At 48.5% G+C, this 26,550-nt stretch overlaps 1 protein-coding gene across 3 annotated transcripts in view; it reads left to right on the top strand.

The window, feature by feature from the left end:
- Positions 1–3,925: 3,925 nt before the first annotated feature.
- The window catches only part of LOC119174972 (uncharacterized), a 267,896-nt gene continuing 245,271 nt past the window's right edge, over positions 3,926–26,550 (top strand). For all 3 annotated transcript variants that reach the window (XM_075894884.1, XM_075894886.1, XM_075894885.1), the window contains exon 1: positions 3,926–5,138. The gene's annotated coding sequence lies outside the window, so the exon portion shown is untranslated. The remainder of the gene's footprint in view (positions 5,139–26,550) is intronic.

Here is a 26,550-nt window from a genome sequence, read left to right as displayed (position 1 = left end):
GTTGGTCCAATATAAGTGTGTGCAGTAGGATGGACGAACGCACAGACGGACGCACGGATGGAAGCATGGACGGACGGATGGACCCACGAATGGATGGATGGACGGATGCGCGGACGGACGGATAGAGGAGTGGATGGATGCGCGGACGGGCGGAGGCACGGACGGACGGATGCTTCGCTCCACTAATCATCTTCACTCCGTGATGTGAGGGTGCTGATAGCCCCTGTAAAGTTGTTTGCGACGCGCGTGTCTCGCGCAGAAGCCCTATTTCGGGGTCACAACTATTGAGCGGTAGGTGGCGATGTGTTCGCGAGCGTTGATCACCGCTATCATCATCATGGTCAGATTGGTAGCGCCGGTGGTGACCCCTGGCGGAAGGCCTTGGTGGCAGCGCGAAAAAATTGAGCGAGTCTATTTTGCGCGGGTCAGTTGGCGCGAACGGTTTTCCTCGCAGTGGCACCCAGGTGCACGGAACCGCAGGCCGTCTGCCGGGAGCCCTCGTGGTGAGTCAAGCGTTGACGATGCCACTTTTAGTGTGTTCTTGTGTTTGTTTTGTCGTTCTGAGTGTGGTGTAATATTGTGTAAGGCTGTTTAGCGTGTTGATTACAATTGATGTTACTCCTCTATGCCAGATGACTCACTCATTTCTATACTTACCTTCTTCTTCATAGCGCTTCCGGTCACATCGCTGTTCTTTAGGGCGCATGCGGAGGCTTTTTCTTTACATGAGGGAATGAGGGCGTCATTTCTTTCTGCTTCATCTTTCCTTCCGACTCACCCCTCCCGCTCATTCCTAATGTTTACTTACTGTTCATCCTTATATCCCCATTCTGAGTCACTCGATATACCTCACTCGTATTTTTCGTAGATACAGTGTGCATACTACACTTCATGAGCTACGTGCAGTGCTGCAAATTCTGCGTTTTTTGTCGACTAACTAGAGAGAACTAACAGACGGGCCCTGTCAAATGTTTTGAGCCCCCTCATCAAGCTCTGTCTGTTGGCATTTTATTATATTGTCTAGGGGGGTTTCTTGAAAGGATCAACGGTGTACAATGGGCGAGTTTTTCCCTGAATAATGCCTTTGGCCGACGCAATTTTTAGCCTTCGCCGCACTGCACAGGGTTAGTGAGGCGAAGTATACAAAAAAAAAAATACTTTTCGCGGTTGCGTGCAGGGTATGCGAGGATGTCCCAGAAAATGATAGCGCTGTCGCAACTTTTCTCGTATTCCTTGATGCCTACCCCCGAGGCTTGCGTGATAAACAAGCCCAGAAGCACTTGGCGACCGAGAAAACTAAGTTGGGTGGCATGGAACGCCTCAGTCGGGTTCTTTTGCGCAGCTCAGCGTGCGTATATACACACACGATTGCTCCCGAAAGTCTCCGCCATCACCGTCCGCTCCTTCCTCGTCGCCGTAGGCATTTGTGTCTCGATCGCGTGACGCCCAGTAAGCTCAGTGAGCTTCCTTCGTGGAGTTTGCGCCACACCCCATAACCTTAGATTAGCGGGCTCACGGCCCGTCAGTGAGAGCGGAGCCTCGAAACCGAAATAGTGAAGAAAAATGACTTTTATTCCCTACGTTCGGTGATACATTGCCGTTGCGAGGAAAGAGGGGACACGAGACGTTGGATGGCAATCGTGAGCTGCTTCATCGTGCGAAATCCGGTTGTGGTGATGATGTTCCAGGAGGCGGAGCTATGCGAGACCTGGTGAGGAAACTTGGAAGTGCTCTCCGCTGTTTAGTACAACTGATGCTCTTCATCTTTTCTGTGCGATGAGACATAGTTATGCATCGTGCTTACTTGATTCGCTCTTGACGGGAGCAGAAATTGTCTGGAGAGCATGTCGTGCAGCGTACATCGTATTACGGAGAGTTTGGAATTTACCATGTCATTAAGCTGTTAAAAAATCTTAAAATTAGCAAAAAAAAAAGAATTATATTACTATTACTGGGGTAGTCGTGGATGTAGTAGTCGAAGATGTACACTTAATAGTCAAATTATGATTCGCCAAATTGTTTGTTCCTGTGTTACCTTATATTACATTGGTGTGATGGTGCTCAATCCGATTATTCTTTTAATTTCCGCTTTCACTCTTGTAGGACGCGTCACAAACCTTCTCAAATCGTGAGCAATTCTGCTTTGTAGCAATAAATGAGCATCCTTTGTAGGATGAGTCACAGTCATGGCGAATTCCATTGAGAGAACAGGAGCACCCAAAAGCACGCTGAAAGTGCTTTCTTTAAAGCCGGCGTGTTTCAGGGGTGGAGCAGGCGTAGGAGCACTGTCATCTAGTGCAGGAGCGAGAGTGCTTTCGATGCTACGAGAACGGATGCGAGCAAATTGTAGTGTTCGCACCTGAAAAGCAGAAGCAGAGTACGACCAGTCCCATGACTTTTAAACGTCACATTCTCCTTATTTGTACAGTGGCTGTTTTTTTTTTTTCGGGCCAGTGATCGTCGCACTGAAAAATGTAACATTCATGTGTATCTTGGTGGTAGCGACAATGACGGCCAGTAATTGTACGCAGCAACGTTTAGTTGTTGGATCGCTGCACAAACCTACTATGTGACTGCGAATTGGGATAATGGCGAACATGCGTCTGACAAATTTCGAGCAAATTTTACTGCTGCTCCGCAGAGAATATCGCAGCCTTGAATGTTTTGGTCACATTCAATGCTCCACGTTCGTCACTCGGTTGCACTGTTATGTTTGCTGCATAAATATATTCACAGCACAAGACGTTCTACGCTACCCCCAACAGCACCATTGCGCATGTCCAGACGCCTGCACAATCACCTTAGTTTCACTCATTGAACTTATCAGCGCTTCCTAGGGCCATATCATTATGGAACGACCTTCCCGACTGCATCGCCTCCATCACCGATCCAGATTCTTTTCGCGAACACGTGTGTAGTCATTTTTCTTCGCACTAATCGCTCTAACTTCACTGATGTTTGTAGCTGCAGCTGTACCACTCACCTAGTTTCACACTTCTCTTTGGTTCTCTTTAATTTTTGCTGTACCCACCGTTGTCTTGCAGTTTATATTGGCGAACGCCTTCGTACGGCTGGCAGTATATGTGTTTGGAAAATGCGTGTTTTTTATTGCCATTGTTCCCCCAGTTCTTGTTATTCTCCCAGTTTTTGTTGCTCAGTTGCGCCGCCGTTGCTGCTCACTTGAATTCTATACCTACGCCCTCCGAATTTCTTTATGGTGTTTCATTCATGTACCTTGAATTTCTTGTTATTCAAGCTTTCTGCATATCGGGAAACATTCGCGTATTACATTTGTTTAAGTGTCAGTGACTAGACACGCTTTGTCACGATGTTGTGTTATTTTCTGTGTATTACATGTTATTGATGACCGCCCTATTACTCTTTGAAGTTTGTACCCCCCTTACTCAATGCTCTCATTGAGCTTGTAAGGTATCATAAATAAATAAATAAACATGGTATATTTCTTCCCACTCGTCACCTGCTCTCCGGAAGCGGACCGCATTCCAGTTACAGATCCGAGTGGCCCTGCTCTCAATTCTCTGCCCCCTCTCCCCTATTCATCATTGCATGACGCCGCTACTCCTATTCCATCAATTCAATTAGCCACCAGAGCGTGCTCCTTGGTAACGATATGTCAGCATCCTTGCATACGATGTTGTAGACCCTGGAAATCCTGAATTTTCCAAGGGGTGTTTGACGCCAGTAGTAAGTGTCTGCTTAAGTTGATCCGTCGGCACGTGTGCGACTTTATGCGAGACTATTTCAGCCATATTCTTGATTAAATAGGACAATGACACGTTTATGTGTTTTGACTGTTGGTGAGTTTTATCGGAAGCGCCAATAATGCCTTCAGGCTGCTTCATGCGCCACCTGCACTTGTGCAAGCATTATCCTACCGGACCTTTATATTGCTTTGTTCCTTTATTGTTCTGACGTTGACTCTGCCACCTGAATTGTCCCCACATTTCGCGCGTACTATCTCGTTCATTCGCCTTTCATCCTTATTGCAATTTGCAAGTGTCTAAATGTATTACTCATGCGATAAATGTGTGACGTATCACGGAATTACTCGGTGCCCCAGTCATTCGTGCGCGTATTAAAAGCCATCCACCGACTGTCTCTTTGAGCCCGCCAGTAGGAGACAAACTTCCCGCGCAACGGCAGGCGGAAGTGAGGCACTCGCCCGATGACGACACGGCGAGGGCGTGTTCGTACGCGAGGAGTTACGCCACTCGCAACCCGGATGTGACGGATTGCGTAGCGGCATGTCTAGCGGTAACCCGGGCGCCGGATGTGACGACTACGTGGAATAGAAGCCTGCCCTCTAGCTCACTTGGCGCCGCGCCAGCTCGCGCCGCCGCCGCCGTTTCTCCGTCGTGCGCGCGTCTGTTTCTCTCTTTCCGTTCTCCCCTCCTCTCAGTTTAGCGCAGGCTCCACCCGGGCACACGGACTTCAGCTTCGACTCGAGCCTCGAAAAGCGGGCTCGCCTATCGACTGCTGGGGGGACACGGCGGCCTGCAAGGAGGAATCGAACAAGGAAATCGTTTCAACGACCGCTCTAGCTCGGCCGAGTGTTGGCGTTGGGAGAAGGCGAGGGAGTAGCAGCGGACGAAGAGTCAACTCGAAGCAGCCGAACGCCGGCAGCGGCCCGACAAAGCACGCTTTCGGCTTGGCGGTCGTCGAGCACGCGGTCTCGCCTTGACGTTGCGTCGCCGCAGGCATCGCAGCGCCTGGTGGATTGGAGGAACCTGGGATCAGCGCCGTGCATCGTTCGCGGCAGCAAAGTTAGTGTGTGCGCACAGTTTGTGTGTGTGTAGTACGTGCTTGCCGTACCGTGGTGTGCACTGCTTCAGTCCGGTCTGCTCGACACCGCATCTGAGCGTCGTCTCACACTGTGTTACCGTGCGCAGTCTTATCGCCGCTGTGTGATAAGGAGCGGCGCGCGAGGCTCAAGTAACGGCCGCGCCTACTGCTGTTGACAGTTGAACGCGTGTTGGTGCTGCAGTTCTCGCGGATTGTGTTTCGGGCCTGCGTACTGGACGCGTTAGCGAATACCATCTACACCCGGATTCTTTACGGCGTAGCGGGTCAAGAGCTCCCACGCCGGAGCAACGCTGCGAACAGGGATTGATTGCAAGGTAAGAGACTTGCGCCTTTGCTTCTCGTGCCGTTCGTTTTCACTGCAACGCTCGGCTACGTCATCACAACAGCAGTTTTTTTTTTCTTCCGGGAGAGTTCCGTTTGTCTTGTGAAGTGAACCCCTTAGTTTGTTGGATGAAGCTAAACTGACCATATTAGAGCCTAAAGGCGGGTGAGTTGGAACTTATCCATGTGGGCAGTGCACGAAAATAAACCACTCAAAATAAGGCAAATTTTCAGTTGTTAGAGCAGCGCTTGTCCTGTTTCTTTCTTTTGTGAGCTGCCCACTGTGGATAAACTGACTACTCTGCGTGTTTTGTTCAAGTGAGCGTACGCGTTCGTTAAAACGTCGCACATTCTCTGCTTAATCGGCAGCATATAAATCTTAGTGTCCTCCAAGCAACGTGATGACGTGGTAGAACTTTGCTTCCAGGAGAAAACATTGATTTTAAGTTTGGAAAATAGTCTGTATGTTGTTCACCGACGCTCAGTGGCTTATCAAATGACACTGAATCACCACTACGGAAGTTCGAAATTCTTTACCCTACTTTGGGGAACTTTCTGCTGAAACACTAGTTGCTTACGCCGCATTGCTTATAAAGCTTACGTTTTTTGCTATTTATTCACGCTTGCTTGCTCATTCAAAAGAGATTTGTATCGTAGGAACTGTAGTATTTTCATGTGTTGCACACTGTGACGTGGAAACAAAAGCGGAGTATGGGCACCGTAGTCGGTGAATCGGCCTGTCCTGAGACCGGACGAGCTCCGAACGAAGAATAATGAAAAAAAAAATCTGTGGTGTACATTATGATAGCGCTCCGAAATGTTGCTAGTATACAGCGGCAATTTAAGCTGGCCTTCAGCAAAAGGATTAATTACTATCGGTCCTTCGGGGGAGGTATAAGACAGACGGCCGGTCACATCGGGAACCAGGACTGAACAACGTGGATAGTTAATCCGATAGCTTCTCCTCATGTAATCCCTCTTCCCAGCACCCTCCCCCCCCCCCTTTTTTTTTCCCCGTGCGTTTTGTACTGTAGGCATTTTTACTATTTGCGTAGTCCGCCTCGGTGGAATTGTGGTTACGGTGATCGGCTGCTGATTTCGAGGTTGCGGGTTCGATCGCAGCGGTCGCATTTCGATGGAGCCGAAATGGCAGATGCCCGTGCACTTAGTCATGTATGCCAGTGCACGTTAAATAACAGCAAATGGTCAGAATTCCTGGAGCCCTCCTCAGTTGCGTCTCTCATGGGGATTTTGGGACGTAAAACCCCAGTTATTATTACTGTTGTTCGCGCATTCAATTTTGTCGGAAGTGCTCCGCGATTTAGGAACCTCGTCTGTCGTAATGCTTTCCTCGTTCCAAGAAGCACGGACATTATCGATCGTCACAGAACGACTTGAACTGAATACACTCGTCGTGTTTGCACACGTGCCATTTTAGTTTCATCACGGAACTGGGGCATCGCACTGCGATTGCAAGTATATAGTAGCTCCAGTATATCTTGTTTGGATGCGTGTGAAACCGAGCTTGTTGGCATACGCTACCGCGGTAAAACATAAAAAAAATTGTAATAAAGTGACGACCAGAAAGACCAATCAGCGCTGGTCCGGTTTGGTCTATCATGCAATTGGTTAATTGAGCTGTTTATTTTGATATTTCGTTTCATCTAAAGCCAACTATTTTTGCCCACTTGGTGGGGCTAGGTACAACACTTGGGCGCTTTTGGCAAGTCCATATTGCCACCTGTTTTGTAGCACTCGCTATTTATTTTGTCCGATGTGTTAACTTCGTCACGTCACGATCAAATATAAGAGGCAGTATCACCAGGGATACTGCGGAAGTCCACAGAATCTAGGTCCAGATATAGTTGCTCAGTGGAAGACGACTCTTGTATGCCACATCTTGCCCTATCTAGTTAACGCGCATCATGAACTCTACATTCAACTTTCCAGGGTCTATTAGTAGGCTACTATATATGGATCCGTCATCAAAAGGAATGCTAGGCACATATTCAGACAGAAGTTGCAGGTTCCCGTTAAGTAACCCTCTCTCGGTCTCTCAATTCGTCTACTTGTAACATAGCTGACGTTTGTCGCAGTTGTCACTAAGGGGCGTTGAATTGAAGGAGCGCGAAACGACACTAGAGTCCGCTCGCATTTTTTCTGGGTTGCGGCTGCTTCTCATTCGACTTCCCGAATGGCACTTGCACAGCGACTATAATCCGTATGAAAAGGCAGCTTCCTTGCCGCTCCTTTTGTTCACCAAGGCGCAGAAGGGATCTGGACATGGCATTCATAAAATGCTACGATGAAGAAAAGTTAAGAAGGGTAGACTGTTTAGCGAGCTGGTCGATCATCATGAAAAAAAAAATGGCGCGAAAAACGTGGGACACGAGTACGCAAACCAGAAGACAGGCGCATACTAACAACTGAACCATTATTGAGGAAAAAAAAAGAAAAATGAAGATAGGAAACAGACCGTATTTTCACTGTGAACAGAACCCAAATCGGAAGATGTGCTCATCCGGGTACAGCATCCAGCGATTTTTACTATATCGCGCGGGCGTTGCCCCGCCGCGGTGGTCTAGTGGCTAAGGTACTCGTCTGCTGACACACAGGTTGCCGGTTCGAATCCCCGCTGCGGTGGCTGCATTTCCTATGGAGGCGGAAATGTTGTAGGCCCGTGTGCTCAGATTTGGGTGCACGTTACCGAACCTCAGGTGGACGAAATTTCCAGAGCCCTCCACTATGGCGTCTCTCATAATCATATGAAGGTTTTGGGACGTTAAACCCCACATATCAATAAATCAATCAATCAATCAATCAATCAATCAAACGTGCGGGCGTCGACAGCCCGCAGTATCGGCGCGAGACCGGCAGTATATAGTGCGCGCAGGGACACGAAAAGGTGCTGTAACAAGGCGGTGATACTGCATGCGGTCGACGCTCATGCGATGCAGTTAAAAATGCTCTAGGCTGTATCTCTCTTGCATCTCTTGCGTTCAACAAGGCGGAGGGAGATTAGGTATCGTGAGCAGTATGAGCTCCAACAAGCGAGTGAGTGGCCAATAGCCTCGAACCACACATCGACTGATTCGCAGCGGTCGCTGTGGAGAGGGCGGCGCTCTTCCGCTTGCTGTTGACACCCCCGCCGCCTCGGTATCGTTGCTGCAAAAGGCAGCTTAAAGCGTGTCAGTGGCCGCTAGCGGTGATATGACCTCACTTCAATGCGCAGCCACTACCAATTAGCCTATGCAGCTACAAAGACATCGGCTTTGACGTATACACTGCCGCAGTATACACAGGCTACGATTTTATTACATGTAGGTGGTGTTCGTTTAGCATTTTGATATGCATGTTTCACTTATTCTTTTTCGGTGAATTTTTTCATGTTATTCTTGCTAGTGGCCGACGACACGCGATTAGCTGCCGCTTCACAGCAGGTATCTTGCAGTAGTAGTAATAGTAGTAAACATTTATTTAGGAAAAAAAACAAAAAAAATACAGAGGTTGCTAGCCGGGAGACCAGCCTCTAGTGGGTCAGCCTCCCTGCAGTACTAGGTGGAGTCCTTAGTCAGGGACCCCATTGGTCGTGGCTGCTGTCCTGGCATGCTGGACCATAGCTCGTTGGGCCGCAAGGTCCTGGCAACCGAGCACGGCTGCCTCCCAGTCCTCTCTTGTTGGATTTGGGTTCGGTGGTAAAAAAGGATTGAGCTGGCATGCCCATACCATGTGGTAGGTGTCAGCCACCTCCGCACTGTACTGGCAGAGGCCGGAAAAGGAAGAGTCAAAGTGTTTAAGCACTGCCGGGCACAGTAAAGTATTGGTAAATAGGAATCTTGCGGGAATGCCAACAGTCAGCGGAAGAGCGCCCTCGTTTCACCTCTAGTTTCAGCAGCGCGATCCACGTATCACGTTATCTCGGTTTTCAAACTATTTGCCACGCGCTCGCGTTTTCGAGCTCATATTGCTCACGATAGTGCCTGGATGCGCACATCTGAGGTTTTTAGTTCTGTTCACGGTGAACATGTGATTTTGCTTCGAAAGTTGTTATGGCATCACGACAAGGGGCGCGTGCGCCGTAGTTGTCCACCGCCGCCGCCGGTGTCCGTAATCACTATCGCACGAAATATAAAAACTCAGTAATTGAAAAAAAAAACACCAAGTACACGATGGTATTCGAGCCCGGGTACCCTGCGTGCCAGCCTAATATTCTACCAAATATTCTACCACTGAGCCAAGCTGTTTTTTTTATTTTTTTTGATGCTTGAAATCACCAGCAACTGTGAATTGTGCACAGCATGCTTTATCGGAAGTCAGGCAAACATACACAGGCGTCCAGGAGGAGAAGCTACTCCGGAACGGGTTCAAAAGTGTCAGCAACACTGCGTACTTGAGCAGCTGCTTCTCGGAAGACTGATCTCGTCGACCGTTGTTCGATGCTTCTCATTTTTGTTTTATGGCCTGAAACGTATTTGCAAACTATTTCTAGACAGGCCTGATGTTGGGAAAGGAATCACGTTAATATGAGTAATAAAGCGTTTTAGAACAGCAAAGGAACCACCAAGTGTCACAGAATGCGAATTGTGCAACGAGTGGGTCGTTGAATGATCAAACCAATTACAAAATCTTGGTCTTGTTCACAACTGTGGCTCATGCCCACTTTGGGGGATTGTGGGGATTACAAAAGCTTTTGGCGTAATTCTTCATTGTCTTCAACCACAGCATAAAACGTTGCACAAGATTTCTTGCGAGTGGACAGCGAGTGCGGCGATTCTCCGAAGAATGACGAAGCATGGCTTGGTGAATGCCTGCCTATACCACACACTGAGTTATGGCGTGTGGTGTGCTTGAAGCAGCTATTCAAACAGTGTCTTAGAAAAGGCTCTGAAAGGCTCTTCTTCGATGTCTCGTCTAGCTGTTGCTGTGACGTTTAAAGTTCACACTGAATAATCCGCTTTTTACAGCGACCGGAATTCTCCTGTCGCTGAAACGCAGCGTCGTTCGCACTGGAAGCGCACTGCACCGACGAATTCGCCGAATTAGGGTGCCTCGATGAGGGCGCGCCTCTGCAGGAGACATCGAGACACCTTATACGCGGAATCCGAGCCCCTATATAGGGGCTTTACGCTGAATTAGAGTAACTGTATATGGTCCCTATATAGGTCCTGTACCGTAGGGACCATCTACAGGGACCTTTATACTGTTACGAGTAACCTCCACCAATAGTGTTACGAGTAACTTATTTATTAAGTTATATACGATGGACCGTGCTCGGCGAACAAGATGGCGACAATTCATCAACAACCAGCAAGCGACGTCGTCTTTCTCTTTCGTGAAGCAAGGCTGTGCCGGCTGTTGTGTATCAATACAACATACAGGGACCTTTATACCATATACAGGGGCCATATTTAGACCATATACAGGGACCATATTTAGACCATTACAGGGACCATATACCATCGGGACCTTGTGCCGAGTAAACAATCAATAACAGGTGAGCGCGGGATGGAAGCGCTGCTCTCCGGATGCTGTCGGCGGCTCGCAGCTTCGGTGCGCCCATGAAGCGTTTGATTTTTTTGTTTTGTTTTGCGCGCTGCCTTTCGGTGGTGGCAAATCAAGTTCAAGTCATGGAGCGTTTGTGAATACAACGCAGTCAGGATAGTGAACAGACGTGCAAAGTGCCCGCGATGTTTCGTCTGCTGCGTCGTTTATGTCGAAGAAAGCAGTACGCGCATCGCCGAGCTCATCGTTGAACATGGTCCGTAGCCTTTTCGTTGTTCTCCTCACAGAACGGTGCTGTGAAGAGCACGCTAAAACGACAACAAAAATGAGGACGCGCGCGTTTCAACGCTCATTGTAACTCGGATAGGCAACTACATCACAAGGTGCTCGCGATTTAAGAAGCAAAGCGACATAGCCACGGGAATTCGTGCTTACCAGTGAATCCGAACCCGTTTCCTATTCTATTTCACAAGTTGCCCTCTAGCAAGCTGTCCTTGTGCTTGGGGTGGTGTTTGTCGTATAACACGAGGTGGTTGCGCACCGATTCAATGAGTATTCCTGCTAAGCGCACGTTACTTGACTGTGACGTGACGAGCGAGTCGGTCTTGGCCGCCATTTTTTCAAGTTCCTCGGCTAGCGCTCCTATTGGTTCGCGGCAAGCAGATCCGGCGGCAGACGCCGCTGAAATTAGCCCAAGAGCGGATTGGCGCGGAGAGGGCCCTTTCGGCGGATCTTGCCGCCGCCGAATCGGATTCGGAGCGCTTTCAGCGGTCGGAAGGCTCCGTGTGAATGAGCCATGGCAGTTCAGCGCGTTCCACGCAGGCCTGGTGGTATTTGTTCCTTTTTTTCTTTTTCAACAAAAGTTGAATTGTTAGTATGCAGTTGTCATGTGACTTTATTTATATTCTTTTTGTCCCATGTTTTTTTTTCGTCAAACCATTTTTTATCGTGATAAAAAAAAATCGCTTATCCTGCTCGTTCGACTCAAAGCGCGCGCACGTTTGGCACAGGCAGTAATGAATCGTCGTTTTCTGGCGGAAAGTTTGCTGCGTCCAACGAACGTGCTGTCGACGTAACGCAGGCCCCACGAATGAGGAGGGGGAGGGAGGGGGCAACTAAATGACTAATGCATTTTTTGCATAGCAGTAATGTGGTCGCCTTGGCGACGGCTGCTCGCAACGGTGACCCCCCTCGCCCCACCGCTGCCCGATCGAGCCTGTCGCTGGCGCGCATTGAGCTCAGTTGGCGAGGGGCTCCCTGACCCTCGCCGCCGCGGTGCATGCACTGCTTCACCACACACGCTGCTACTTCTGCGATAATGTATGCCTTGACATAGCTGCGGCATCTCTCAGCTTCCATGGCTCTCAATGCACGACGACGCTTCATGCCTTTCATGATGCCGTGCAAATCGTGTATAACCGTTTAATATTCAATTTCGCGCTGGATCCAATAGCCAAAAAAACAACAACTTTTCTTTGAGGACAGAAACATCACAATTTCGATAAAAGATATATATATAGGCAGAGACACGCAGATAGATGCATACAAATACACTTCTGAGATAACATAGAAACATGATAATGAGATTCTGTCCCTGCCAGCGGCCAGGTATCTCCTCCCATTTATACTTTCTCCGCATTTTGTGATATTCACTACAAAAGACGTCTCCGATATTTTTCCTTGGCAGAATTGTGTGTTGGTTGTCATTAGTCTCGATAATATTATAGTAACATCTGAGGTTTTGCGCGCTAAAACAACGATATGATTGTGGTGGACGCCGTATAGGACTCTGGCTATATTTTTTTAGCGTGCACTGACATCATACAAAGCCCGGGCTTCTATCATTGCGCTTTCATAGAAATACGACCTAGATTGAACCCGCAACCTCTCAGGGCCAGCAGCCGAGCAGCGTAACCACAGAGGCGGACAGAGAATAGGTAATGAAATGGAAATTTTAATTATCTTATTTACTTCAATGTTTTACACATTTGTGTTGAAGGCAGCCTGCACTTAAATAGGGAGGCTTGTGCGCCGCAAGTTCTGAAATTTTTTTTTTTGCAGATGTATAGAATTCAAGGTAGTCTTCAATAAAAGCAACCTTGCACGTGAATGGAAGCTAGGGGGTAAGATGTGAGGCGTTGCGGTTGTTTTGAATAATCTTGGACAATCGCCAGTGTTGAGGGGAAAAACATTGAGGTGGGTGGGCGCAGGTGGAGGTAAAGAATAGGCTCAGCACCGTGAAATTCGGACAAAGCAAGTTAGCTCACTGGAGAAGAACTGCCCAAAATGAAGTGACGATATTGTACCGTGGGCTGTATTTGCAAAACAGTTCACGAAAGCCGCTTCGTTACTGATTCACCGTGGCTCGATCTGCCACGGTGAATGAGTCGCTGCTCAGCTGCTGACTGGAAGGTCCCGGGTTCGATTCCGGCAGCGGCGGTCGCCTTTCGGTGGGGGCGAAATGGTAGAGACTTGTGTACTGTCTGTCAGTGAAGCTTAAAGTACACCAGATGGTCGAAATTTCTGCAGCCCCCCCCCCCCCCCTCCCCCACTACGGCGTCTCATAATCATATCGTGGTTTTGGAATGTGAAACGCCCGATATTATTAATATTAAGATGAATCGGTGTAGCTTCATGTTTCGCAAACATTTGATTCTACTGACATTTTGAAGCCACTTTTAGCCAAACGGTCTATTAGCGTTTTCATGGACCGCCCTTTTTGTTCTTTCCCTTCAACGGCGTGACTTTAATTTCCTATTACTTTATCGAAGTGCTTTAGTAAACACACACGGTGTGTTATTGTTTTATACATACGTATGTGCGATGACTTTCAGCCACCAAAATTGTTCCTCGTACGTATTGAAGGCCACACTCACGTATAATCTGGGAATTCTTCCGCACTGTAAAAGCAACTGTGGTTGGTAAACAGAGAACACGATTTCGCAAATCTGACGACACCCCTCTGGCATTTCCCTTCTTATTGTATTTTTTTATTCACATCAAGCTGACACAAGCACCTTCCCTGTGTGTTAGTTGTAGTGCCAAGACAATGAGGTCACGCGATTGATTCTCCAATAAACAGTGCATGTCCGCTTCCTGCCTTTCGAGCGGTGCTCTCGATTCACCTCCGGGATTCGTCGGCTTACGACGACGAATCCGGTGAACCAGCGCCGTCGCAGTAGAGAAATTCCACTCCGCGATGCCGGTCGTAGATTAGAATTTTCAGACGGTCTCCTCTTTTTAGTTGTTATCAGCTGCTTCAGCAGAGAGAGAGAAAGGGAGAAAAAATAAACACTTAGAAACTTTATTCGAAACACTTGTCTTGCTATTGAACAAAAGCAAAACCCATGAACATTTAGGTGCGCGGTCTTTCTCCATGAAGCGTGCAGTTCCATAGAGGAGTTATGACGAAAGCCTCAAATGCTTCGCGAAACAGGAAAACTTACTGTCGCATTCGCCTACGTCGACACGAGGGACGAAAAAAGGTCAGCGTCACGCGATGAAGTCGCGAATGACGTCATCGTTATTCCAATACTGTGACGTCACGTGATGTCAGTATCAAATGACATCTTCACTTGGTAACAGATGGGTCGATCACGCACTATAGGCGCAATTAAAACCACCAAAGCGTGAAACCACTGTACGTGCAGAAAGCCCTCGGAAGGGGGAGAGTGAGAATCTGGCGGAACCCGTCATCTTTTGGAATCGAGATATCTAATAGGCCTTGAGGGAGCGTGCATATCTTCGGTTAAACATCAAGCGCCCATTTCAACGCTGTCACTCGTGCGAGGCAAGTCAGCATGTGTATTAGACTCGCCTCGGCACACAACGTCAGAGCCCGCAACTGTCTCCAGGTGTCGCCCCGCAAAGCAAGGCCACCTGCTCGCGCGCTATACACAGGCGTGCACGCGACTGTACGTGTAAAATGTTTCTTTAGTTTACGATCAGCAAGCCCCGCCGTGGTGGTCTAGTGGCTAAGGTACTCGGCTGCTGACCCGCAGGTCGCGGTTTGGAAACCCGGCTGCAGAGCCTGCATTTTCGATGGAGGCGGAAACGTTTTCAGGCTCGTGTGCTCAGATTTGAGTGCACATTAGAGAACCCCAGGTGGTCGAAATTTCGGGAGCCCTCCATTACGGCGTCTCATAATCATGTGGTGGTTTTGGGTCGTTAAACCCCACGTATCAATAAATCATTATGAACAGCAATACGACACCGCATTGCAGTAAAACAATTGCGGGGGCGGCAAGGTAAAAAGTACCTGTGACGCAAAATATTAAAAAAAAAACCAGCAGCGTGGAAATAAAACATTGAAAAATAGTTTAGTTCCATGTTTCAAAAGAGTTTACGCTGTACGTGCCTGTAATCTTGCCCCCTCCTTTTTTTTGTCAATACCGTGTACTAATCGGTTTAACGATGTGCTTGGTCAGTTTTCGAGAACGAGCACAGTTTTTTAAAATATTCTTGCTCTATTCATTCATATGCATATACTAACTTCGCCCGGTTTAACGAACGCAGTCACTGAAATACTGCATTCAGAGAACGTTATCAGGGTGAGTTTCTAGACACTATCATTAAGCAGGTTATTTCATTTAGTTGAATAAACCTCTCATGTTCGAATACTGACGATGTTGGTTACAGCAGTCGCCTGCTTGCGTCTCGGTCTAATTGGCTGTTCGGGAAACAGTTTTCTCCGTGCTCTAGTCTGGCCTATAATGTTGCATAATTATTTACCGCAGCCGTCATGGCTGCTGAAGATCTACAGTTGAGCAACGTGGTTATCTCGGTAATGGAAGCTGTATGTTTCGTAAACCGTGAAAACCATGTCTCGTGAACCGTTTATAACCTGTCATAATACGTGTTCACGGCGCCGAGAAGTCTTGCGGCGTCGAGTGAGTGGACAAAGAGAGTGCAAGTGAAAGAGAAAGTGGCTGGCTAACGTTTCTTATTAAGGCTCCATCAAACGGGATACTTGACCGTCGGCGGTGACAGTCCATCGGCGTCGTGGATGAGCAATGCAAAGAAAAAAATCACGTTATGACGTCACAATGACGTCATAAACCACAAAATCATGGCGTTGCAGACTCCGATATGACGTCATGTAATGGCACACGATGCCGTTGCAGCGTTCTCCTTTGGGCGGCGAACGAAATCGGAGAGCGTGTGACCTTTACGGGAGACAATGAAGACGGCGCTTGGCACGTGCAGCTACGACTCGTGTACTCTTACGCCCCTTACACATCGACTGAGAAGATGTGGCCTTCGCCTTCGTGTCGTCTTGTAGGTGAAGGCTCAAAGAGACCGTGGGTTTTTGTGTGGCTTACAAAGCTCGGAAGGAATTGGGTCACTTGATAGTAACGCAAGACGTTCATCCGAAGAGTAGGCGGAGATGATGAGCACTTCGCGTTCACGGAACGCGTCGGATAGTTATTCTACCCCTGCCCTTAACACTAAGTGAGGGAATAGCGCAAGACTGCGATAGGCTGGACAAGGTCGTATCATGGTTGCGTAACGCTGTCGTGACATCCCCTGGAGGCGATTGAAATAGAAGCTGCCTCCTACTACGCGTTACGCAATGCCCGGCACTGGTGAGACACCGTTGGGACCATCGTCTTTCAGTGTACCGATTAAGGAACTCGATGCCACGAGTACATAAGTCTTCTGCGGTGCTCGACAGCGTGCATATATATATATATATATATATATATATATATATATATATATATATATATATATATATATATATATATATATATATATATATATCGTCGTGGGCTATACATATACACACACGACTTCGCTTGCTACTCCTGGGTGTGTCGTGAGTCATAGGTGTGCGCTGACGTGACAGTCTAAGACAAAAGAAGAGAGATGTGTGACTCCTCTTGGTGAATGCTCAGTTACCACGTATAAGATTATCTTCTAAATGTCACGTTGACTCTCTTATGGGGTCATGTTGACTCTCTTGTGGGTGTCATGCGACTTTCCGAAGCGAGTATATTGACGCTCAGTGAGAGCTCGCGTGTCTTCAAAGAGAGTCATATATACGCGGCAAGCTACAGCTCACAAAATAGTCGAAGTGTTTTTCTTAGAGCATCGGGGGGAGGGGGAGGTTTCGCAGCACCCCTCCCTCCCACACATCGTTTTTATCAATCCCATCCCACTGAGCCTATCGTGACCTGAGTGCAGTTGCAAGACTATATAGTATCAACTAGGACGGTATTAGGTTCAAAGACTAGGGGGATGACGTATAGATACTTTACCCAGTCTAGGCAAATCAGGAAGTTTACCTAGTTTACCAAGATAGGCAGGTAGATTAGTAGTTCCAAGAGTATGGATTAGCGGGTGTATTAGCAACTGTGGGGAAGGTAACGCGATTGTAGCGAACGGGAGACATCCTGTCTCCTTGCTACCGGAACTGCGTACCGTAACTTCTCTGCAACGGAGGTTGGAGCCAAAGTTTCAGCTTAAATGGATCGATATCCCATCGAAGCATCTTTTTTTGAAATCTGCGCCTGCTTACCAGTGGTGAATGAGGTAAACTTTGTTTATATAGACATGAAAAGCACGAAATGGATGGAGAGAGACATGTGCTTTGTGAACTAAAAAATGTTGCCGCTTGAGCATCGCCTTCTCGTGTCTATAGAACGCGATCGGACCCCGTGCGCATCGACTTCTCATTTGGAAGCACCTTCTGTTCTCGGTGCATGCCTCAGCCATGCCGTAAAGAAGGGAATGTCTGCGCGTCGAGCATCGGCCGTTTCAAGCCACCCTAGAATGTCTCCTGCAAATGCATTTGTTAAGGCGCCCACTATGCTGTAGTTGTTCCTCCTTACGCGTCCGTAAGGCCACGCGTGAACATATCTTTGAGTGGTTTGTAACAGAAGAGGGGGGGGGGGGAGTCTTTAAAGCACTTTCTTCTTACGCTATCGACATATTTCGATGCCTGGTACGATTCTACGCTTCTGCTATGCAATATTACGTGGGTTAAGCAGACCCCCTCGACTACATAAGATAGGCGGGCTTTCGTCTATAAACGGCACCGCATTGGTCATTTGGCGATGCATGACGTACTTATGTACGTCATCATCATCATCAGCCTGACTACGTCCACTGCAGGACAAAGGCCTCGCCCATGTTCCGTCAGTTAACCCGGTCCTCTGCTTGCTGCTGCCAATTTATACCCGCAGACTTCTTAATCTCATCTGCCCACCTAACCTTCTGGCTCCCCCTAACCCGCTTGCCTTCTCTGGGAATCCAGTTAGTTACCCTTGATGACCAGTGGTTATCCTGTCTACGCGCTACATGTCCGGCCCATGTCCATTTCTTCTTCTTGATTTCAGCAATGATATCCTTAACCCCCGATTGCCACTATCTTGAGGGATAGTGGCAATCTACCTGTCATAATACTTATTTACTTATGTACGTATATACGTTCAAAGCTGGAGTCCAGAATTCCAGGAGAGCATTACGGTATGATGGCCTATAACTCTTCAAGCAAAGAGCAAGTTAACCGTCTCAGCATAACGTACCAGGAAAAGTGCATGAGATAATTGACAACTGTTAAGTGAAAGTACTTCTCCAGTGCAGAGGAAGCAGCATCGAGGGTGCTGCAGCAGAGGCCCGAACTGTGCTCGGTGCGTTGCACGACCGGCGATCAGCTCTACGCTCACTAAAGCTTCTTCATACAACCACCACAGTGCATAGCGCGAAAACTAGTGTAAGTCTATACGGATCTCAGAGTTTTGCTTCTCGTTACTTATTGCTTCCCTCTCGCGCTGCCAAATGCTAGCATCCTGGTTCGCTAAATTGGAAAAGGACCGCGCCGGAAACACCTTGGCCCCGGGTTCGATCACCGGACTAGGACGGATTTCTCTTCAACTAGAAATTTTTATTTCCGTTAAATTTGCGTAGATTTCCTTGTGGCTTCGTGCTACCATTGTGTGGTTTTCGATTAGGCCACCTTCCCGGATTCCACGGAACTGAATCGCCTTCACAAAAAACACGGCATCTGCATAGGCCGAGAGGACGAAGACGACCGCTGTTGCGTGCTCGCTCGCGTCTCGAGTTCTGGACATCAAACTTTTGGAATGGCCTTCAATACCGGAGACAGGGTTGTTGTTGCCCGTTTTCCTTTTCGTCGCCTGCACGCAAACGGTGGCGTCTGGCCCACACGCAGGAAACCGCGCGGCGACGGGAGAAGTCGCCCCCGCAGTCGACGTTTCCGCGAGCCGTGCTCAGCGTGCCGTGACCGGGCGCACAATGCGACGAGCGACTGAATTAGCCGCGTCTCCGACGTGCCGGCGCGCTTGACGTGAGGTCGCTGTTGGTGATGCACGGCGGCTTCTCTACCGCGTTAGCGCCTCCATATACGTAGTGCACTTCAGAGCGCATATAAGTGTACGCCAGCAGCGACGGGCCCCTGCGAAGCTGTGCTTTGCCTCGACGCGGGGGCAGTGGGTGCTTATGTGGTCGATGGGGCGTGGCGCTGTTTCGCCGTTCGTGATTTGTCATTCTGATGGCAGTGGCACTCGCTGTAGCAGGCGAGTGTCCGCGATATAGCTGCGGGACGTCCGTGCATTAACTCTGCGATGGTTTCGTGATCTGCTTCAGAATGGATGTACCGCTGGACTGTCGTCCGTCTGTCTTTGTTTTTCTGTTTTTTTTTTTTCGTTTGATATCCTCTTTCCCCATCCTAGGTACAGAACAGCCATCTGGAACATCTATGTTTAACCTTCCTGTATTTCCTTCCCTCTCTGTCCAAATATTTTGCTTCTCTGCAATGCTTTTTTTGTCAGTTACCGCCGGTGAGATCAGCTTGGTGGGTTCTAAGCAACTCCAAAAGCAATAACACTATGACAAATGACAAACTTTCGTTATCTGTGTACGCTCTGTTGCGGGCCGGGGTCTCACCGACGCTTCCCCGCTGACTCCAGGGTTGCCTAGGACCCGGGCTCCTGTGGTATTGTGGAGCAACTCCAGGTGGAGGAAATGATGCTGACAAGTTGGGGAGACGAAAAACAAACAGGTTTAGTGGCACTATTCACAAAATATTTGCAGCATGAGATGTTAGAGTTCCGCAAACGACGAGTGTAGGGGATGAACATTTAAATCACGCTTCAGAACGACGTCCTGCACTTTGCAGCGTCGTTTTATGCCCTGTCGGGCTCCTTTTTCTTGATTGAAACACCAATAACACTCATGACACTACCCAATATGGCATCAGCCAATAACATACGGTCGCCGAATATTCATTGCACTTTCTAACGCAATGTTCCTCCGGTCAGTTTCACCGAAAAGAGGGAAAGTGGGGTCTTTCACAGAACAAGCTCGTGGATGAGTGCTTCCTGCCGTCTTTCCCAGGAAGGGTAGCAAAGGATTAGCGATTTAGTCGCTTAGGTGGACGACTTGCGCGGTTGGTCGACCGCGCTGGCTCTCCAAACAAAAGCTAGCATGGACGAAATGCCTATATAGGGACGTTGGCTCACGGACCGTCAAAGTTGCCACATTCTTATTCTTTTGTTGCTTCCCGCCGCTGGACGCTCCTTACAAGAGAAATGTATTAAGGTTTCAGGACGTGGGAACGCAGCCCGGCTATGCTCCTCATGGACTGCAGGGCGCCCACGGACGCGAGTCACAACAGCGCGCAGCTTCTGATGTTCTATTTATTCAAGGCATTTCTTTCGAATGAAGCTTGTTATGAGTTAGATTTTGGGCCCGGCTGTGGCGTTGTAAACGCAAAACCTGATGCAGTGCGCAGAAAGTGCAGAAATGTGCCACAGGCAGAAGTACTGTCGGCGTCTAATTAAACGCGAACAGTGGCAAGCGTAAGCCGTGCTGTATGTATAGTGCGCACATTCCAGTCATATGCACTGACACGCTCGAACAGACATTAGGGCAGCATAGCGTATATGCGCGTTTGTTTATGGAGATGAGTGGTACTATTGCTAATGCTTGCCGCTGTTTTCCTTTCATTTGACGCCGATAGTACCTCAATGCGTCCCTCGAAGGTGAGTCAGTCAGTTGCATATTTGTATAGTTGACGACGACTAAAACAGCGCAAAGTACGGGACGAACGAAAGGGGAACGCAAACACGGTGCTGGACTAACAAGTACAAGTGCAATTTATAGGAGGCAAGGTATCCTCGCAGAAACCATGAAACATATGATATATGCACATACAAGTGATAACGGCCACACGGCAAACATTATCGTGACCTTGTCACGTCAGTAAACCCCAGATATCTAAATTTACGGCCTTGAAGTGAAATCGAGGGTTTGCCAGCGCAAGAAACGTCTTGCTGTTCAATGTGGAATGCTGCACTCATCTCGCGTTCATGTTACTTGTTATAAAGCCCCATGACCACACAACTATCAAGAATTGGCCGACAGCCACAATCTTTACTGTGGTCAGCCAGTTGGCTATAGGAACAGAGCCTTTCAAACGGGGTTATTTCAAACCTGGGGTTATTTGGGTGCACGTTAAAGAGCCCCAGGTGGTCTACTGTTCCGGAGCCCTCCACTACGGCGTCTCTCATAATCATATGGTGGTTTTGGGACGTTAAACCCCAGATATCAATCAATCAAAGCCCTTTGAACGGTATAGGGTGTGCTCCCACAACAGAGGGAGCGCGTATTTGTATGCGCCGTTTGCCAATAAATAGTGCTCGCTCGGTCACAGACTTGTCGATCAGCCGTTTCCGAAATCGCGATCTGATTTTTCGTCTAAGTCATTCACTGTATTGTCACTCGCGTTGCTGCGTGTATTTTTTTTTTTCGTAGAGGCGAACGCGTCGCCGCCATTGTTGCCTGTAGCAATCGAAGTGTAGCGCTGCTGAGCGCTTTGATGGCGCTCCCATTCCCGCCACGGTGGAAGCAAGAAAGTTAGGAGAAAGCATTGCGATAAAAAGAAAAAAAACAACAACGAAACAGCAGGCACACGCCAAGCTCTGCTTTTTTCCTGTAGGATAAAGGTTCTTGTATGTTTTTGTTTCTCTTTGCGCAGCCTTCTCATCAACTATAGACGAGAGCAAGTCTACGATACTACGTAAATGCAGCCTTTCCCCAACCTGAGTTGGTTGTTGCTTCCGGCGCCTTCTCTTTCTCGTTTTTTTTTTTGTTCAATATTAGTTATTACTATACGGGACGACGTCGTAGTGCTCTATTGGCAGTAGGCTCTGCCAGACTAAACAGATATCCAAGCCCCTTCGGGCAGCGGTGGTTTTCGCATAGAAAAAGCAAGGAATCAGGCTGCCTGTTTGCATCTACAACGCGGGCCAGTCGAGCCTCCACAGTATACATCTCAGACCATAATGCGAGGCCGTAAATATTGAATAGGCAGTTTCGAATTCTCTTCGTGATGCCGTCTGTCACTTATCTGTCACGTTAGAACTGTATGGTGGCTTCCTGTCGGCCTGTATGCCGAGCCGATATATGAGCCCAAGACTAAGAAAAAGTTCGTGATATTTGAATCGTGCCCATCAGGCGACGTCCTCACTTCTCCAATGCCGCGCATCTCCACGAGGCGTTAAAAGAGCGCAATTTCTTTTCTTCTTGTGCAGAAGTGGATCAAGCCAATCGTTTTAGAGCGAGGTGAGGTCGTTTGAAGCAAAAGCGGAGAGAGGGGAGCGGGTCCTGACTGTTCCTGTTTTAATAGTTAATATTATTACAAGAACCCGATCACACCACACACATTATGGAGCTGTATAAGTTTTCAGCACTTCTACTGTCGTGTATTTTCTCTGCATAACCAGAATCGTTCCTCTCATTTATTTTAAAATAAAATACGTGACTCTCAACGCCATTTCATAGAATCTTCTTTTCATTGGGCTACGGTGTTGTCGTGAACTGGGCATTCTTTTGTCGTTGAAAATGCCAGCTGCACGCGGGTAACAGGACGTTAAACTCCACATACAATCAATATGACAATAATTGTTGTGGTTTAACGTCCCAAAACCACAAGATTATAAAGGATGCCGTAGCTGGGGGGTTCCGGAAAATTTTTTTCGTGTGATCATCTGGAGTTATTTTACGCGTGCCTTAATATGCATACGCATACCTCAAGCATTTTCGCGTCCATCGAAAATGCGGTTTCCGAGACAGGGATCTGGTCCCGAGACCTTCAGGTCAACCGCCCTCCGCCATATCCACTCGCCATCGGGGCGTGTGGATTTGGCGGCCAAAATGCCGTGCAGCTAAGCTCTCGGTTTGATTCCCGGTTGCGGTGGATGGTTGTAGATGGTGGTGAAGTGTTAAAATAACAGCGTGATGGGCGTCGAAAAGTTATGATCAATTCGAGTTTACGCGATGAACGTAATGCTAATTAATTTGTTTACTGCTTACCGTTCGCCGTGGTTGCATTCGGCAGCTTATAAGTACAAGTCGAGAGTTCAATCAGCGGCAGTGGAAGCCGCCTTTGATGATGAAGCAATTATATAAAGCTGGCATACCGCCTCAAAAGATGCCAGATTAACAGGCCCCCGTGGTCTTGCTTCGTCCGCATGTTCCTGTAGGAGATAAAACTCTTTAGTTGTGAAAGAACTACAACTCGGCTGGAAACTCTCCTGGTTTTGCAACACCTTGGCAGCAGTCGCTTTGAACTCGCTTTCGTGCGTCCCGTTACGTATAGACGAAGCGACTGTACAGGTATGCGCGCTGGCGGCGGCTTCGTGAGAAACGCACGTGCCAAGCTACCGGTATATAGGCATGCACCGGTGCGTCTACAGAAGGATGGTCGTAGAATGAATGAAGACAAAAATCGGGTCTAAGAGATGGATAGCAGAACGTTGATCATGATGATGGAGAGACCTGGCAGGTAGCTTGCGTGTATTTTTTTCTTTCCATACCTCACTTCACTTCCTCTCTTTCTCTCCCTCGCTGACTCTTCCTGTTCTACGCATGCATCGCTTTCTTCCCCCTCTCCTTGCTTTCACAATACGTGCAAGGCGTACAGGTACACTTTTAGTCGGCGCGTTCTTCGCCTCCCTTCGAGCGTGCCGTAATCGTAACACCGTCTGTGACGTAAGGCTCTCTGACGGCACGTGCCCCCTGGAGTGGTAGGCGGACGAGCCGTGACGCCCTGTGTCAGCGCGGATGTGACTGAATCCCCGTGGCAATGCTGCGCGAACAGCGGGACGAAGTACACTCCGGAATGCGTCGGTAGTGCCTGGAGTGACGTCATTACGCTGCACCTGCCATCGGGCCAGTGACGTCACGAAACATCTGTCGCTGCGAGCGATCGCTCGTGGAAATTGTCAACCACGTAGACTCCGCTATAGCGAAACACGCCGTGCAAGGTGGATTGCGCAGTTTTGGTCCTGTATGCGGGGGAGAGCGGCTCGCGCGCTCAGCGATCAGCCCATACAGGAAATGCTGTCTAAACGCGGAGAAAGAGCCACGATAATAACTTTGATGAGAGGGCCGTATACCTTGTATACGTATAGGCATGTTCACAAAGGCGACGGTTATTTTCGGGTGAATTATGTGCTCTGCGACTCATTCTCAGTTTTCTCTTGATAAGTGTAAATGTTACGTGTTACTAACAGCGTCGGAGGCTACGCATGCATGTGTGCATAACGTATGGGCGTCATTTTGTCGGGGGGTCATCGCGAGGTGCTTGAAGCAATGACAAATGTCAGATGGAGGCAGCGCGGTATGGATCTCTGCGTTAAGGTTTCATATTTGCTGTCTTAAAGGAAGGGATGACTAGAATAATTGGCCGCGGCTATACGTACACGCTAAGATGCCATAAAGAGAAACGTAAGTGGCGCCTGCCTATGGAATTAACAAGCTTTCCTACCTGGCAGGGGCTACCTAAATTCAGGAAAGCGCAACTCCCCGTCCTTATTACTCACTGAAGTACTCAAGTACCAGTTCAAATACAAGAGACTGGTATCTTTCTCACCTTCTCTATCCGTCATGCAAGCGTTATCTCCTCCTCGCCACTAATTCTTTTTTTAAAACAAGCCGACTACGTCATTAGTTAGCGTCCAGCCTATTAGGATTTCGCGTTTTTCGGCTACATGTTATCTTTGCTTGCGCAGTCGCAAGGCACAAAAAGAAGTGATGTCAGTTGATTGCGCACGATAGTCGCGTACTCGCGTGAGAAGCGTCAGAACGGGCGTTCGACTGCATGACAAAACAAAGTGGCATACCAGTGACGATTGATATCCCTCGTATATGGACCAATCGGAAGCATAGTTCCTCATTACGTCACATAAACTGATTGCTGGCCACACGATTTCTGCGGAAAAGACAGGGCGTGACAGAAGTGGATAACGTGTTCGACCTTTTTGATGCGAATCAGCTCTTTGACTAGTGTTGTCTAATACATCCGCACCAACCCCTCGCCGAAGGTGCTGGCGTGGTGCCAAGTAGGTCAAGTCGCAGCTGCGCGTTGACGTCACTCTCTTCATCACCTGCAGCAGCTGCCGGCCCCTCCGCCCGCTTACGACACACTTCTCTCTCGCTGCACCCTTCTGCACTACCCGCAACGCTCAATCGCACGTCCTACGGACGCAGCATGCAGCCATTCGCAATAGGAGGCTGCGTCCATACGGCTGCTGCGGACGCGCAACTAAACTTGTCTACACTTTCGGCTTCTTTATCTGCGATGAAGCTTACACGAAACCCAACCCGCCTCTCGTCGTCTTTGCGTTTCAAACAAACGTTTACTCGAGTAAACGCTACACCAACTTTTGCTTCAAACCACTCTTACAGCACTCGCGACGTCCGTTTCAACCGGGTCGACGCCGTGCGCACCGCTGCTGCTGCGCATTCCATCCGGGTTCCTTTCGTAAAGGTCCATAATTTTTTAGATCAGAGGTCGTCTAGGGGCCCTTTCAAGATTCACAGGAGGCTCCCGTTGTTGTGCCATCCGGCCGCTTTCAGTGACATTCTGTCAAGGCCCGTAGTGGCTCAAATTTTCTCTTACGAAGGATGAATATATAGGCTTCGATTTTAAATCATAACTACAACCGTGCACGATATGGTATGCGTGCGCTGCCTTCTGTTTTTTTTTCTCTTTCTCCTTTTCATTAGTCTATCGGGTATATATGCTGCAGGCTGCTGTACTCCTTTTTTGTGTTGCCCTCGGTTGCCTTACGAGCGCGTACGAAACTTTGTAAATGGTGTAGTCTAGGTGTGTGTGGCTGTATGTGTCATGTGTTTGTCGGTGTATACATCGTAATCGCCCAGCACCTGGTGTAGCACGTCAGGGAAATTAACCTGACAGACATCCAGATTAACATATTCCACTCTTATCTTTTTTTATCGAAATAAAATTTAAAACGAAGTAAATTGAAATAAGTAAACATAGGTGCCTTTTCACCAGTGGCGATGTTCTCTGCAGCTCGGGCGAGCGCCCTCTGAGCAATCGCGGGCGGCACTTCCCGCTGTACGGAAAGGGTTCCCTGTAAACACGGCTCGCTCATTGAAAGGCGGCAGCGGGCAAGTGGTGTTCCGTTACCGCGCTGCACCGCTTCGGAAGGACAAACTTTTAGCGAGTTGTTTTGGCCGCCGGAGAGCTGACAGGGAAGTGGCGTCGCAAATCACGCTCTTGACAGGCCATTGGCTTCCTGCCACCGAGCAAAACACGGGGGCCCGCAGGGAGGTGGCGAGTGACGCTTGTTTAGTACTTCGTACTTCCGATCGTGTTGAGGAGACGAATTCACAGGAGCCCTCTTTCGTAAGCGCGTATTCTTATTGGTCAGTCGGCTTCTAGGGATTTGTACCGCAACCCGATCGGTTGAAATATTTTTTAACGAAAATTTTTAGCGTAAGAGTTTTTCTCGCGAATACGGGCTAAGGCTTTTTTGTTGCTGATCTACATTGTCTTTACTACATGCTAATCGCGCGAAATACATGTGTTGAGTTTTTAATCACATTTGACAATTACATTTGTGTTTT

This window comes from Rhipicephalus microplus, chromosome 5 (genome assembly GCF_043290135.1).
Source record: "Rhipicephalus microplus isolate Deutch F79 chromosome 5, USDA_Rmic, whole genome shotgun sequence".
Classification (NCBI taxonomy): Eukaryota; Metazoa; Arthropoda; class Arachnida; order Ixodida; family Ixodidae; genus Rhipicephalus; species Rhipicephalus microplus.
This window is presented reverse-complemented; position numbering and strand designations above follow the sequence as displayed.